A 14756-nucleotide genomic window follows, 5' to 3' on the forward strand; every position below is an offset into this window, starting at 1 on the left:
CAATCCACAGAAAGTGTAATCCAAAGTTTGCAGGTGGTGAATGGAAAGGTGAGCTCTAAAATTAGCAAACTCCTTAATCCAACAGTTTGGTGACTGTCCTTTGTTTGTCATGCTGCTCTCTTATACAGTTGTACTTCCTGCTTCCTGTCATGTGTCTAGTCACATGGCAGGCCAACCATCCATTTATTTAAGACACACACACACACTTAAAATGTTAAGAGCAATAAAATGGCCTAAAAAAACATGTAAAACACTTAACACTCTATAATACATTTAAATGATTGTAATAAATAGAGCGGTAAAACACGTCTTTCTAAAAGCCAGCATATTATATAAATAGTGAAGAAAAGGCAAAAGCTTACAGCACCTGGTATTCCCAGGCGGTCTCCCATCCAGAGTTACAAGATTAAAATGGGGTCAGATTTAACTGTGAGAGATGACTAGTGGTTAAAAGAATGAGACATAAAAGAAGATTGGTTTAAATAGATTTGGTTTATATACAAGGTTCACATAAAAGACTTTAAAACAACACGATAAAACTAGGTAAATGCTGTTAAAAGAATACAGTTCATTTGTCCATACCCTAAAAACAGTCCAAGAATCCCAGTGTGTTGATAAGTCCAATGTGAGTGTCCACCATTGTATATACAATCCACAGAAAGTGTAATCCAAAGTTTGCAGGTGGTGAATGGAAAGGTGAGCTCTAAAATTAGCAACTCCTTAATCCAACAGTTTGGTGACTTTTTTTGTCATGCTGCTCTCTTATACAGTTGTACTCCCTGCTTCCTGTCATGTGTCTAGTCACATGGCAGGCCAAGCATCCATTTATTAAAGACACACACACACACACTTAAAATGTTAAGAGTAATAAAATGGCCTAAAAAACATGTAAAACACTTAACACTCTATAATACATTTAAATGATTGTAATAAATAGAGCGGTAAAACACGTCTTTCTAAAAGCCAGCATATTATATAAATAGTGAAGAAAAGGCAATAGCTTACAGCACCTGGTATTCCCAGGCGGTCTCCCATCCAAGTACTAACCAGGCCCGACGCTGCTTTGCTTCCGAGATCAGACGAGATCGGGCGGTCTCAGCGCAGTATGGCCGTAAGCGAGGGCTGCTCCAAAAAGTGGGCTATTTAAAGATCAGCCTCCGTAAAAGCCAGCATATTATATAAATAGTGAAGAAAAGGCAAAAGCTTACAGCACCTGGTATTCCCAGGCGGTCTCCCATCCAGAGTTACAAGATTAAAATGGGGTCAGATTTAACTGTGAGAGATGACTAGTGGTTAAAAGAATGAGACATAAAAGAAGATTGGTTTAAATAGATTTGGTTTATATACAAGGTTCACATAAAAGACTTTAAAACAACACGATAAAACTAGGTAAATGCTGTTAAAAGAATACAGTTCATTTGTCCATACCCTAAAAACAGTCCAAGAATCCCAGTGTGTTGATAAGTCCAATGTGAGTGTCCACCATTGTATATACAATCCACAGAAAGTGTAATCCAAAGTTTGCAGGTGGTGAATGGAAAGGTGAGCTCTAAAATTAGCAACTCCTTAATCCAACAGTTTGGTGACTTTTTTTGTCATGCTGCTCTCTTATACAGTTGTACTCCCTGCTTCCTGTCATGTGTCTAGTCACATGGCAGGCCAAGCATCCATTTATTAAAGACACACACACACACACACTTAAAATGTTAAGAGTAATAAAATGGCCTAAAAAACATGTAAAACACTTAACACTCTATAATACATTTAAATGATTGTAATAAATAGAGCGGTAAAACACGTCTTTCTAAAAGCCAGCATATTATATAAATAGTGAAGAAAAGGCAATAGCTTACAGCACCTGGTATTCCCAGGCGGTCTCCCATCCAAGTACTAACCAGGCCCGACGCTGCTTTGCTTCCGAGATCAGACGAGATCGGGCGGTCTCAGCGCAGTATGGCCGTAAGCGAGGGCTGCTCCAAAAAGTGGGCTATTTAAAGATCAGCCTCCGTAAAAGCCAGCATATTATATAAATAGTGAAGAAAAGGCAAAAGCTTACAGCACCTGGTATTCCCAGGCGGTCTCCCATCCAGAGTTACAAGATTAAAATGGGGTCAGATTTAACTGTGAGAGATGACTAGTGGTTAAAAGAATGAGACATAAAAGAAGATTGGTTTAAATAGATTTGGTTTATATACAAGGTTCACATAAAAGACTTTAAAACAACACGATAAAACTAGGTAAATGCTGTTAAAAGAATACAGTTCATTTGTCCATACCCTAAAAACAGTCCAAGAATCCCAGTGTGTTGATAAGTCCAATGTGAGTGTCCACCATTGTATATACAATCCACAGAAAGTGTAATCCAAAGTTTGCAGGTGGTGAATGGAAAGGTGAGCTCTAAAATTAGCAAACTCCTTAATCCAACAGTTTGGTGACTGTCCTTTGTTTGTCATGCTGCTCTCTTATACAGTTGTACTTCCTGCTTCCTGTCAAGTGTCTAGTCACATGGCAGGCCAACCATCCATTTATTTAAGACACACACACACTTAAAATGTTAAGAGCAATAAAATGGCCTAAAAAAACATGTAAAAAAGTTAACACTCTATAATACATTTAAATGATTGTAATAAATAGAGCGGTAAAACACGTCTTTCTAAAAGCCAGCATATTATATAAATAGTGAAGAAAAGGCAAAAGCTTACAGCACCTGGTATTCCCAGGCGGTCTCCCATCCAAGTACTAACCAGGCCCGACGCTGCTTAGCTTCCGAGATCAGACGAGATCGGGCGCTCTCAGCGCGGTATGGCCATAAGCGAGGGCTGCTCCAAAAAGTGGGCTATTTAAAGATCAGCCTCCGTAAAAGCCAGCATATTATATAAATAGTGAAGAAAAGGCAAAAGCTTACAGCACCTGGTATTCCCAGGCGGTCTCCCATCCAAGTACTAACCAGGCCCGACGCTGCTTAGCTTCCGAGATCAGATGAGATCGGGCGCTCTCAGCGCGGTATGGCCATAAGCGAGGGCTGCTCCAAAAAGTGGGCTATTTAAAGATCAGCCTCCGTAAAAGCCAGCATATTATATAAATAGTGAAGAAAAGGCAAAAGCTTACAGCACCTGGTATTCCCAGGCGGTCTCCCATAAAAGTGTAACAATCGGCCTTATCAGCCGAGTTACAAGACTAAAATGGGGTCAGATTTAACTGTGAGAGATGACTAGTGGTTAAAAGAATGAGACATAAAAGAAAATTGGTTTAAATAGATTTGGTGTATTTACAAGGTTCACATAAAAGACTTTAAAACAACACGATAAAACTAGGTAAACTCTGTTAAAAGAATACAGTTCATTTGTCCATACCCTAAAAACAGGTAAACTCTGTTAAAAGAATACAGTTCATTTGTCCATACCCTAAAAACAGTCCAAGAACCCCAGTGTGTTGATAAGTCCAATGTGAGTGTCCACCAGTGTATATACAATCCACAGAAAGTGTAATCCAAAGTTTGCAGGTGGTGAATGGAAAGGTGAGCTCTAAAATTAGCAACTCCTCAATCCAACAGTTTGGTGACTGTCCTTTGTTTGTCATGCTGCTCTCTTATACAGTTGTACTTCCTGCTTCCTGTCATGTGTCTAGTCACATGACAGGCCAACCATCCATTTATTAAAGACACATACACTTAAAATGTTAAGAGTAATAAAATGGCCTAAAAAACATGTAAAACACTTAAAACTCTATAATACATGTAAATGATTGTAATAAATAGAGCGGTAAAACACGTCTTTCTAAAAGCCAGCATACTATATAAATAGTGAAGAAAAGGCAAAAGCTTACAGCACCTGGTATTCCCAGGCGGTCTCCCATCCAAGTACTAACCAGGCCCGACGCTGCTTAGCTTCCGAGATCAGACGAGATCGGGCGCTCTCAGCGCGGTATGGCCATAAGCGAGGGCTGCTCCAAAAAGTGGGCTATTTAAAGATCAGCCTCCGTAAAAGCCAGCATATTATATAAATAGTGAAGAAAAGGCAAAAGCTTACAGCACCTGGTATTCCCAGGCGGTCTCCCATCCAAGTACTAACCAGGCCCGACGCTGCTTAGCTTCCGAGATCAGACGAGATCGGGCGCTCTCAGCGCGGTATGGCCATAAGCGAGGGCTGCTCCAAAAAGTGGGCTATTTAAAGATCAGCCTCCGTAAAAGCCAGCATATTATATAAATAGTGAAGAAAAGGCAAAAGCTTACAGCACCTGGTATTCCCAGGCGGTCTCCCATAAAAGTGTAACAATCGGCCTTATCAGTCGAGTTACAAGACTAAAATGGGGTCAGATTTAACTGTGAGAGATGACTAGTGGTTAAAAGAATGAGACATAAAAGAAAATTGGTTTAAATAGATTTGGTGTATTTACAAGGTTCACATAAAAGACTTTAAAACAACACGATAAAACTAGGTAAACTCTGTTAAAAGAATACAGTTCATTTGTCCATACCCTAAAAACAGGTAAACTCTGTTAAAAGAATACAGTTCATTTGTCCATACCCTAAAAACAGTCCAAGAACCCCAGTGTGTTGATAAGTCCAATGTGAGTGTCCTCCAGTGTATATACAATCCACAGAAAGTGTAATCCAAAGTTTGCAGGTGGTGAATGGAAAGGTGAACTCTAAAATTAGCAACTCCTCAATCCAACAGTTTGGTGACTGTCCTTTGTTTGTCATGCTGCTCTCTTATGCAGTTGTACTTCCTGCTTCCTGTCATCTGTCTAGTCACATGACAGGCCAACCATCCATTTATTAAAGACACATACACTTAAAATGTTAAGAGTAATAAAATGGCCTAAAAAACATGTAAAACACTTAAAACTCTATAATACATGTAAATGATTGTAATAAATAGAGCGGTAAAACACGTCTTTCTAAAAGCCAGCATATTATATAAATAGTGAAGAAAAGGCAAAAGCTTACAGCACCTGGTATTCCCAGGCGGTCTCCCATCCAAGTACTAACCAGGCCCGACGCTGCTTAGCTTCCGAGATCAGACGAGATCGGGCGCTCTCAGCGCGGTATGGCCATAAGCGAGGGCTGCTCCAAAAAGTGGGCTATTTAAAGATCAGCCTCCGTAAAAGCCAGCATATTATATAAATAGTGAAGAAAAGGCAAAAGCTTACAGCACCTGGTATTCCCAGGCGGTCTCCCATCCAAGTACTAACCAGGCCCGACGCTGCTTAGCTTCCGAGATCAGATGAGATCGGGCGCTCTCAGCGCGGTATGGCCATAAGCGAGGGCTGCTCCAAAAAGTGGGCTATTTAAAGATCAGCCTCCGTAAAAGCCAGCATATTATATAAATAGTGAAGAAAAGGCAAAAGCTTACAGCACCTGGTATTCCCAGGCGGTCTCCCATAAAAGTGTAACAATCGGCCTTATCAGCCGAGTTACAAGACTAAAATGGGGTCAGATTTAACTGTGAGAGATGACTAGTGGTTAAAAGAATGAGACATAAAAGAAAATTGGTTTAAATAGATTTGGTGTATTTACAAGGTTCACATAAAAGACTTTAAAACAACACGATAAAACTAGGTAAACTCTGTTAAAAGAATACAGTTCATTTGTCCATACCCTAAAAACAGGTAAACTCTGTTAAAAGAATACAGTTCATTTGTCCATACCCTAAAAACAGTCCAAGAACCCCAGTGTGTTGATAAGTCCAATGTGAGTGTCCACCAGTGTATATACAATCCACAGAAAGTGTAATCCAAAGTTTGCAGGTGGTGAATGGAAAGGTGAGCTCTAAAATTAGCAACTCCTCAATCCAACAGTTTGGTGACTGTCCTTTGTTTGTCATGCTGCTCTCTTATACAGTTGTACTTCCTGCTTCCTGTCATGTGTCTAGTCACATGACAGGCCAACCATCCATTTATTAAAGACACATACACTTAAAATGTTAAGAGTAATAAAATGGCCTAAAAAACATGTAAAACACTTAAAACTCTATAATACATGTAAATGATTGTAATAAATAGAGCGGTAAAACACGTCTTTCTAAAAGCCAGCATACTATATAAATAGTGAAGAAAAGGCAAAAGCTTACAGCACCTGGTATTCCCAGGCGGTCTCCCATCCAAGTACTAACCAGGCCCGACGCTGCTTAGCTTCCGAGATCAGACGAGATCGGGCGCTCTCAGCGCGGTATGGCCATAAGCGAGGGCTGCTCCAAAAAGTGGGCTATTTAAAGATCAGCCTCCGTAAAAGCCAGCATATTATATAAATAGTGAAGAAAAGGCAAAAGCTTACAGCACCTGGTATTCCCAGGCGGTCTCCCATCCAAGTACTAACCAGGCCCGACGCTGCTTAGCTTCCGAGATCAGACGAGATCGGGCGCTCTCAGCGCGGTATGGCCATAAGCGAGGGCTGCTCCAAAAAGTGGGCTATTTAAAGATCAGCCTCCGTAAAAGCCAGCATATTATATAAATAGTGAAGAAAAGGCAAAAGCTTACAGCAACTGGTATTCCCAGGCGGTCTCCCATAAAAGTGTAACAATCGGCCTTATCAGCCGAGTTACAAGACTAAAATGGGGTCAGATTTAACTGTGAGAGATGACTAGTGGTTAAAAGAATGAGACATAAAAGAAAATTGGTTTAAATAGATTTGGTGTATTTACAAGGTTCACATAAAAGACTTTAAAACAACACGATAAAACTAGGTAAACTCTGTTAAAAGAATACAGTTCATTTGTCCATACCCTAAAAACAGGTAAACTCTGTTAAAAGAATACAGTTCATTTGTCCATACCCTAAAAACAGTCCAAGAACCCCAGTGTGTTGATAAGTCCAATGTGAGTGTCCACCAGTGTATATACAATCCACAGAAAGTGTAATCCAAAGTTTGCAGGTGGTGAATGGAAAGGTGAGCTCTAAAATTAGCAACTCCTCAATCCAACAGTTTGGTGACTGTCCTTTGTTTGTCATGCTGCTCTCTTATACAGTTGTACTTCCTGCTTCCTGTCATGTGTCTAGTCACATGACAGGCCAACCATCCATTTACTAAAGACACATACACTTAAAATGTTAAGAGTAATAAAATGGCCTAAAAAACATGTAAAACACTTAAAACTCTATAATACATGTAAATGATTGTAATAAATAGAGCGGTAAAACACGTCTTTTTAAAAGCCAGCATATTATATAAATAGTGAAGAAAAGGCAAAAGCTTACAGCACCTGGTATTCCCAGGCTGTCTCCCATCCAAGTACTAACCAGGCCCGACGCTGCTTAGCTTCCGAGATCAGACGAGATCGGGCGCTCTCAGCGCGGTATGGCCATAAGCGAGGGCTGCTCCAAAAAGTGGGCTATTTAAAGATCAGCCTCCGTAAAAGCCAGCATATTATATAAATAGTGAAGAAAAGGCAAAAGCTTACAGCACCTGGTATTCCCAGGCGGTCTCCCATCAAAGTACTAACCAGGCCCGATGCTGCTTAGCTTCCGAGATCAGACGAGATCGGGCGCTCTCAGCGCGGTATGGCCATAAGCGTGGGCTGCTCCAAAAAGTGGGCTATTTAAAGATCAGCCTCCGTAAAAGCCAGCATATTATATAAATAGTGAAGAAAAGGCAAAAGCTTACAGCACCTGGTATTCCCAGGCGGTCTCCCATAAAAGTGTAACAATCGGCCTTATCAGCCGAGTTACAAGACTAAAATGGGGTCAGATTTAACTGTGAGAGATGACTAGTGGTTAAAAGAATGAGACATAAAAGAAAATTGGTTTAAATAGATTTGGTGTATTTACAAGGTTCACATAAAAGACTTTAAAACAACACGATAAAACTAGGTAAACTCTGTTAAAAGAATACAGTTCATTTGTCCATACCCTAAAAACAGGTAAACTCTGTTAAAAGAATACAGTTCATTTGTCCATACCCTAAAAACAGTCCAAGAACCCCAGTGTGTTGATAAGTCCAATGTGAGTGTCCACCAGTGTATATACAATCCACAGAAAGTGTAATCCAAAGTTTGCAGGTGGTGAATGGAAAGGTGAGCTCTAAAATTAGCAACTCCTCAATCCAACAGTTTGGTGACTGTCCTTTGTTTGTCATGCTGCTCTCTTATAAAGTTGTACTTCCTGCTTCCTGTCATGTGTCTAGTCACATGACAGGCCAACCATCCATTTACTAAAGACACATACACTTAAAATGTTAAGAGTAATAAAATGGCCTAAAAAACATGTAAAACACTTAAAACTCTATAATACATGTAAATGATTGTAATAAATAGAGCGGTAAAACACGTCTTTCTAAAAGCCAGCATATTATATAAATAGTGAAGAAAAGGCAAAAGCTTACAGCACCTGGTATTCCCAGACGGTCTCCCATCCAAGTACTAACCAGGCCCGACGCTGCTTAGCTTCCGAGATCAGACGAGATCGGGCGCTCTTTTTTTTTTTTTTTTTATTGATATAAACTTTCAAATTACAATCAATTACAAGAATTTCATAAAAACATTTTTTCAAGAAAACATAAAGCCTGGGAGAATATTACACATTCAAAAGTTCTCAAGAAGGATAAAAAAAACAGTTTTTACATAGATTTGAAGTTTAAAATAACATAAACACCATTATCAGCACACCATAAAACCATTTTTGTCAATGTTAAAACACTATCGAATGCAATTTAAATTTCATAAACCCAGACAAGAAAAGATTAAAAACAAACCCCAACAACATCCAACTTCAAAAATACAGTATAAAATTATCAACCAAAATCATCAGGCATTTTCCAGTTTAGGTCTTCAAAGATCTTACACACAGAATCTGTAAAAACATGATAGTAAACATTGAGCTGATCCATATTCTTAAAATAGCTATGCAAATATTTTAAATAATTTTCCACTTTTCGCTTAAATACCACATCAATGTCCATGACAATGTTTTCTCTTTTCGCCAGCACTCTCCTCTCCCATATAGCACTCTTTATAAGCATGACAAGTAAATTCAAAACTTTGACATTCTCACATTTCTTGTATTCCCCCAGCATTACTAATCTGTACCAGTCCGCTTCATTATCACATTGTCCTTCTTTCAATCGTTCAAACAGTCTCTTGCACTTTGCATTAAAATTGTCCAGTTTTTTGCAATATAAAAACATGTGAAGAAATCCTTCATTTTGTTCTTTACAAACTTTACAGGTGGGACTTTGTTCCATTCCGATCTTGTGCAATAAAGAATCTGAAAAAATGGCTTTGTGTCTTATTAAAAATTCCAAGTTGCTCAATTTTGTCTCAATAAGCTTCCCCCTCATATTACTCCATATGTTCCCTTCTTTCAAATTCTTATGTTTCTGCATCCAGTAGTCATTCACATTAGGTTTCTTAAAAACTGTATCTCTAAAAACACCATAAAACATTTTAACAGTACATTCCTTAAGAACACATATTTTCTCACCAATCATTGCATACACTTCTTTCTCTTGTTTCCCCAATTCCATGGTTTTGAATTTCTCAATCCAGTTTTGTGGTATGGCATTTTTTATTATTTTGTACTTCTTTGTAATCTCTTGTCTGGTATATTCCTCCTTAGCATCTTCCATAGTGTCAATAATATACTGAACTGGTAAGAATCCCTCCTTGAATTCATACAAAATATCTCTGACCCTTGTAATTCCCACCTCCCACCATTTCTTAAAAAACAACTCTTTCTCATCATTCATAATGTTCTTATTTAAAAACAATGGTTGATTTAAAATATCCTCTCTTCCTTTTGGATTGTATTGCACATGTTTTAAAAAAACTCCCCAGGCACTTAACAATTCTTTATAAAACTCAGGCAATTCTTCCCACATCCAGTTTTTCGTTTTCATCCATAATATACTTTCTCCCAAATTCAGATTCCCACATTTGTTTAAAAAATACCTCATAGTTTTCTTCCAAGTAGTTTCAAATGTTTCATCTAGAAAGTTCTTCACCATCTTAACCCTCATACATTTCTTCCTTTGTGCAATATCAATAAGTCCCAAACCACCCTTCTCGACATCCCCTATAAGTGTATCATACGAGATTCTCGGTGGCTTCTTCTCCCATAAAAACTCTATGAAACATTTCTTCAATCTTTTTTCAACCCACAGTGGCATACTTGCAACATATAAAACATACCACAACTGTGAGACCATTAAAACATTAAGTAATAAAACTTTCCCTTTCAGACATAGTGTTCTCAGTTTCCACAGATTCAGTCTTCTTTCAATATTCCCTACTCTTCCTTCCCACATGATATCATTTAATCTCTTGTCATCCTCTCCCATTAAAATTCCTAAAATCCTAATTTCTTTAACCTCATTAAAAACAAAAACATCAGTTAAAACTGGGAGTCCCCCAAACCTCATATAAACAGTTTTGTCTTCGTTTACCTTCCCCCCTGATTTTCTGCAAAATTTTTGGACTACTTCCATTGCCGCTTTTACACTCCCCAGATCCTTCACTATTAAAGTTGTGTCGTCAGCATATTGAAAAATTGTATTCTCTTTATTCTCTTCTTCAATTTTAATGCCTTTCACCTTCTTCTCTCTTCCTATTGCTAGTCCTAGGGGCTCTGCCACCAAAGTATATAAAAGCGCCGAAAGAGGACATCCTTGTCTTACTGATCTCGTAAGTTTAAAACTCTTAGTTAAAAAACCGTTACACTTAATTCTTGTTACCACTCCTTTATATAAAATCTTGATCCATTTAATAAAATTCTTCCCAAAACCAAAACTCTTTAAAACCTCAAATAAAAACTGATGCTCTACCCTATCAAAAGCTTTCTCAAAGTCAAGACTTATAACATATCCCTGCAAATTTTCCTTTTTCATGTAGCTTATTATGTCCTTAATACTTAAAGTAGTGTCCGCTATATCTCTTCCTCTTACTCCATATGCCTGGTTGGTCTTTATAATCTTTGGCATCACCTCTTTCAGTCTGTTTGCTAAAATTTTAGATAAAATTTTAAGATCTGTGTTTAACATAGTCAAAGGTCTATAGTTCTTTAAATCTGTCTTGTCTCCTTTCTTCTTGTATATCACTTTCATTAATCCCATACTCATCCTTAGATTCAATCGTCCTTTCATAAAAACCTCATCATACACCTCTTTTAAAATCCTAGTTAAAACCTCCTTAAAAACCAAATAAAATTCACTCCCCAAACCATCAATCCCTGGACTCTTTTTCTTATTAAGCTGTTTTATAGCTATTTCTATTTCTTCTTCACTTATCTTTTCATCGCACATATCTTTGTCTTCCTTTTCCACTTTTGTTTCAATCACCTTAAGCAATTCTTTGCTATCTTCTTCCACTCCTTCTGATGTAAACAATTTCTCGTAGTATTTCTTCATTTGTTCTAATATATCTGCATTATTTTTAACTCCTTTTCCATTTTCATCCTTCACCTCTTTTATCATTCCACTTCTCCATTTCCTTTTCTCCAAGTCAAAGAAAAACTTTGTACATTTTTCCCCTTCTACTAGGAATTGAGCTCTACTCCTTAATCTTGCAGCTTCATATCTTTTCTCCTCCATTTGTTTAAGTTTGTCTTCCAGTTCTCTTATCTTTGTCATGTCCTTATCATCCCGCTCTAATTCTTTCCCTAAATTCTCTCTTATGTCATATTCTGTGCACCTTTTACATTTCTCTATTAATTTACATACACAAATGGTGTGTTGCTTTATTAAAAACTTTACATTCTCCCACCATAATCTTTTATCTTCCACATACATTGCATTTAGCTTTTCGTTTTCAATAATATCTTTAACCTCTTGAACATAGCTTTCCCTTTTTAAAATTTCAGTATTTAAGACCCACACGCCTGGACCTCTTTTAATTGAACTCCAATCCATCTGCATAAACATTGGCTTGTGATCACTTAAACTCGTCTCCCCATAGTTCACATTATCTATAAAACCTTCTAAAATCCTTGAGCACAAGATAAAATCTATTCTAGTTTGACACATAAAATTCCCCACCATTTGTCTTCTTGAATATTGTCTCTTTTTCTCATTCCTCTCTCTCCATACATCCACTAAATTAAAATCTTCCATCAATGATTTCAATTCCTTTCTCCCAGTATCCGTTTTAAAAACCATTCCATCCGCCATATCAATTTTGCTTAAAACAGTATTAAAATCCCCCATTACTATAACATTTTTGTATTTCATTAAAAACGTCCTTAAAAACTTTTAAAAAACCCTCTTTTCTTTCTCTTCATTAGGCGCATGCACATTTATCACAGTTACTTTGCTATTTTCCCATTCCATTTCTACCCCTAAACATTTCCCAGCATCATCCTTGTAAATTACATCGCACACAACGTCCGTATTCTTTCTTATTAAAAATGCCACTCCTCTGCCTTGCCTCTTGTCCTCATTGTTATACAAAATATCCCCATCCCATCTCTTCTTCAGTTCATTTATATGCATATCTTTCCAGTTTGTTTCTTGTAAAATAATAATATCCACATTTTTAAACATTTCTTTCACTCTTTCAAATTTGTTAAAATCCAAGAGTCCTCTGGCATTAAAAGTGACAAAACTAAAAACCATCAAAAATAAATAGATAAAAAAGCTTAAAAACCCCATCTCATTAGTTCATTTCGCTTGAGTCTTTTAATAGTTCATATCTATTCTTCCATGATTCTTTATTGGTAGGTCTTTTTCTAATTCCATCCAAATTTGGCTTTACCTTAAGTTGACGTCGTCTTTTACATAAAATCGATGTTCCTTCTGCTTTTCTTTCTCCTTCACTGTTTGAATCCACTTCTTCTTCCAAAGTGTTACTCAGTCCAACAAATAAATCCACATGTTCCAATGATCCTTCACCCTGTCCCATTTGCTCTGATATTCCTTCAATCTCTATATTCCGGTTGTAATTTAACTGCTCCTCGTTTACTCGTTCCTCCACTGTGCTCTCTGTAGTCCCATCAGTAATGCCGTTTCTCTCTGCTTCCACCATCAGTTGTAAAGGATCTTCACTTGGTTTCTCTGTCACTGTCTGCTCTTCATCTCTTTTATTACTTATAACCCGCTCCTCTCTCAGATATGTCGTACCATCCTCGTCTCTCTCTGTCGTGCTGTCTCGTTCATGCACCCGCCCGTTCTCAAGAGTCTCGTCCTGCTCAAACCAGCACTCGCATTTGTTTATCACTTTTTTGCAATCCGGGCATCTGACCGCCATACAATCCCTTGCGAAATGTCCTCTCTCCTCGCATTTAAAGCACTTGAAATCGGGGCAGTCTTTCATGACATGGTCAGGGCACATGCACAGTCGACAGGTTTTAACCTGATGGCTGTGCATCACCCGAAAATATTGCAACCCCTCAGCCGTATCTAGCCTAGTGCTATATGGGAGAGAGGCAACCGCTTTGGGGAAACGAGATTTCACAAACCTCGTACCATCTTCGATGGTTGTGCCCGGATACACGCGTCTCTTAATGTCTGATATTGGGGTAACTCCCCACCCTTCCAATTTATCTAAAATATCACGATCGTCGATGTAAACAGGCAGGTGCATGAACGAGACAACATAGTCTCTATTTTGCAGTCTTTTAACCTCACAAATAGTTTCCTTTATCTGTAATCCATCCACCAACAAATCAACATCTTCCACGTTTTCTAAAGTCACCTCATACTCCTTGTTTTGTTTAGGTCTTACCGCCAGAATGTTCCCTTTGCCAATCTTTTTCGTCACTGCTTTTATTATATCCTCCGCTCTTGCATTCACGTTTGAAATGTCCACGCTCACAGTAGCTTCTTTCAAGTAATCCTTCTTTGTCTTGTTATTCCTTTGTTCAATATCCATTTTATTCTCATCTCGTTGCCTTATTTCAGTTCCATTTTCATTCACCATTCGTGTTCCTCGAGCCGTTTCCATGTCCGCTGCCGTGTGTCCGTCCGCCATTCCTCAAACAAACAAACGAAAAAACGTGCACTAAACAACAAAAAAACTATTCCCCCCAAACAGCATATGCTGTTGGGAGGAATAAGCTACAAAAATAAACAAAAAAACTTTACAAATTAAACTTATAACGCCAAAAACAAATCAAAATGAAACACAAAATGGAGGAGAGCCTTTCTCTCCCAACTGCTGCCAACCACTTCCTGTTGCTCTCTAGCGCTCTCAGGTGGCGGTATGGCCGTAAGCGAGGGCTGCTCCAAAAAGTGGGCTATTTAAAGATCAGCCTCCGTAAAAGCCAGCATATTATATAAATAGTGAAGAAAAGGCAAAAGCTTACAGCACCTGGTATTCCCAGGCGGTCTCCCATCCAAGTACTAACCAGGCCCTACGCTGCTTAGCTTCCGAGATCAGACGAGATCGGGCGCTCTCAGCGCGGTATGGCCATAAGCGAGGGCTGCTCCAAAAAGTGGGCTATTTAAAGATCAGCCTCCGTAAAAGCCAGCATATTATATAAATAGTGAAGAAAAGGCAAAAGCTTACAGCACCTGGTATTCCCAGGCGGTCTCCCATAAAAGTGTAACAATCGGCCTTATCAGCCGAGTTACAAGACTAAAATGGGGTCAGATTTAACTGTGAGAGATGACTAGTGGTTAAAAGAATGAGACATAAAAGAAAATTGGTTTAAATAGATTTGGTGTATTTACAAGGTTCACATAAAAGACTTTAAAACAACACGATAAAACTAGGTAAACTCTGTTAAAAGAATACAGTTCATTTGTCCATACCCTAAAAACAGGTAAACTCTGTTAAAAGAATACAGTTCATTTGTCCATACCCTAAAAACAGTCCAAGAACCCCAGTGTGTTG

The 14756-nt window shown here is 38.3% G+C and overlaps 13 non-coding genes across 13 annotated transcripts; all 13 read right to left on the minus strand.

Annotated features, from left to right (window-relative positions):
• Positions 1–998: 998 nt before the first annotated feature.
• LOC141318210 (5S ribosomal RNA) lies at positions 999–1117 on the minus strand. Its single transcript, XR_012352540.1, has one exon. It is a non-coding gene; the product is annotated as a 5S ribosomal RNA (ribosomal RNA).
• A 729-nt stretch (positions 1118–1846) lies between these two features.
• On the minus strand, positions 1847–1965 carry LOC141318212 (5S ribosomal RNA). Its single transcript, XR_012352541.1, has one exon. It is a non-coding gene; the product is annotated as a 5S ribosomal RNA (ribosomal RNA).
• A 730-nt stretch (positions 1966–2695) lies between these two features.
• On the minus strand, positions 2696–2814 carry LOC141318405 (5S ribosomal RNA). The gene has a single exon (XR_012352725.1). It is a non-coding gene; the product is annotated as a 5S ribosomal RNA (ribosomal RNA).
• Positions 2815–2898: 84 nt separating this feature from the next.
• LOC141348668 (5S ribosomal RNA) lies at positions 2899–3017 on the minus strand. The gene has a single exon (XR_012357537.1). It is a non-coding gene; the product is annotated as a 5S ribosomal RNA (ribosomal RNA).
• Positions 3018–3818: 801 nt separating this feature from the next.
• On the minus strand, positions 3819–3937 carry LOC141318418 (5S ribosomal RNA). The gene has a single exon (XR_012352736.1). It is a non-coding gene; the product is annotated as a 5S ribosomal RNA (ribosomal RNA).
• An 84-nt stretch (positions 3938–4021) lies between these two features.
• LOC141318429 (5S ribosomal RNA) lies at positions 4022–4140 on the minus strand. Its single transcript, XR_012352747.1, has one exon. It is a non-coding gene; the product is annotated as a 5S ribosomal RNA (ribosomal RNA).
• An 801-nt stretch (positions 4141–4941) lies between these two features.
• On the minus strand, positions 4942–5060 carry LOC141318441 (5S ribosomal RNA). Its single transcript, XR_012352758.1, has one exon. It is a non-coding gene; the product is annotated as a 5S ribosomal RNA (ribosomal RNA).
• Positions 5061–5144: 84 nt separating this feature from the next.
• LOC141283540 (5S ribosomal RNA) lies at positions 5145–5263 on the minus strand. Its single transcript, XR_012338166.1, has one exon. It is a non-coding gene; the product is annotated as a 5S ribosomal RNA (ribosomal RNA).
• Positions 5264–6064: 801 nt separating this feature from the next.
• Positions 6065–6183, minus strand: LOC141318454 (5S ribosomal RNA). Its single transcript, XR_012352770.1, has one exon. It is a non-coding gene; the product is annotated as a 5S ribosomal RNA (ribosomal RNA).
• An 84-nt stretch (positions 6184–6267) lies between these two features.
• Positions 6268–6386, minus strand: LOC141318466 (5S ribosomal RNA). The gene has a single exon (XR_012352781.1). It is a non-coding gene; the product is annotated as a 5S ribosomal RNA (ribosomal RNA).
• An 801-nt stretch (positions 6387–7187) lies between these two features.
• LOC141318408 (5S ribosomal RNA) lies at positions 7188–7306 on the minus strand. The gene has a single exon (XR_012352728.1). It is a non-coding gene; the product is annotated as a 5S ribosomal RNA (ribosomal RNA).
• Positions 7307–7390: 84 nt separating this feature from the next.
• Positions 7391–7509, minus strand: LOC141317630 (5S ribosomal RNA). The gene has a single exon (XR_012351996.1). It is a non-coding gene; the product is annotated as a 5S ribosomal RNA (ribosomal RNA).
• A 6710-nt stretch (positions 7510–14219) lies between these two features.
• LOC141292655 (5S ribosomal RNA) lies at positions 14220–14338 on the minus strand. Its single transcript, XR_012340553.1, has one exon. It is a non-coding gene; the product is annotated as a 5S ribosomal RNA (ribosomal RNA).
• Between the last annotated feature and the right edge of the window lie 418 nt (positions 14339–14756).

Source organism: Garra rufa, chromosome 1 (genome assembly GCF_049309525.1).
Source record: "Garra rufa chromosome 1, GarRuf1.0, whole genome shotgun sequence".
NCBI lineage: Eukaryota > Metazoa > Chordata > Actinopteri > Cypriniformes > Cyprinidae > Garra > Garra rufa.